Below are 316 nucleotides of genomic sequence, written 5' to 3'. Positions count from 1 at the left end.
CAGCTGGCAGAGACAAGGTTATTTATGTGGGTAATTGTGTACACTTCTTGGACAGTCCCTGGGTCTCTCACACTGTTACCACAGCAGCATTATAAAAACATCATCTATCTATCACTCTATCTATCAGTTGATCTATCTGTCCATCTATCTATTGTCTGTCTAATCTATCTCCATAAACACACATACATACTTACATTTGTGTGTGTGTGTGTGTGTGTGTATATATAGAAGAAATGATAAAAGTTATATATGTCTTATGTCCCAAACTTTAGAAAGGATATGTAACATGCTAGCAATCTTTGAACACACTTGCTGG

This window comes from Colobus angolensis, unplaced genomic scaffold (genome assembly GCF_000951035.1).
Source record: "Colobus angolensis palliatus isolate OR3802 unplaced genomic scaffold, Cang.pa_1.0 Scaffold723, whole genome shotgun sequence".
Taxonomy (NCBI): domain Eukaryota; kingdom Metazoa; phylum Chordata; class Mammalia; order Primates; family Cercopithecidae; genus Colobus; species Colobus angolensis.
Note: the sequence above shows the minus strand (reverse complement) of the source record.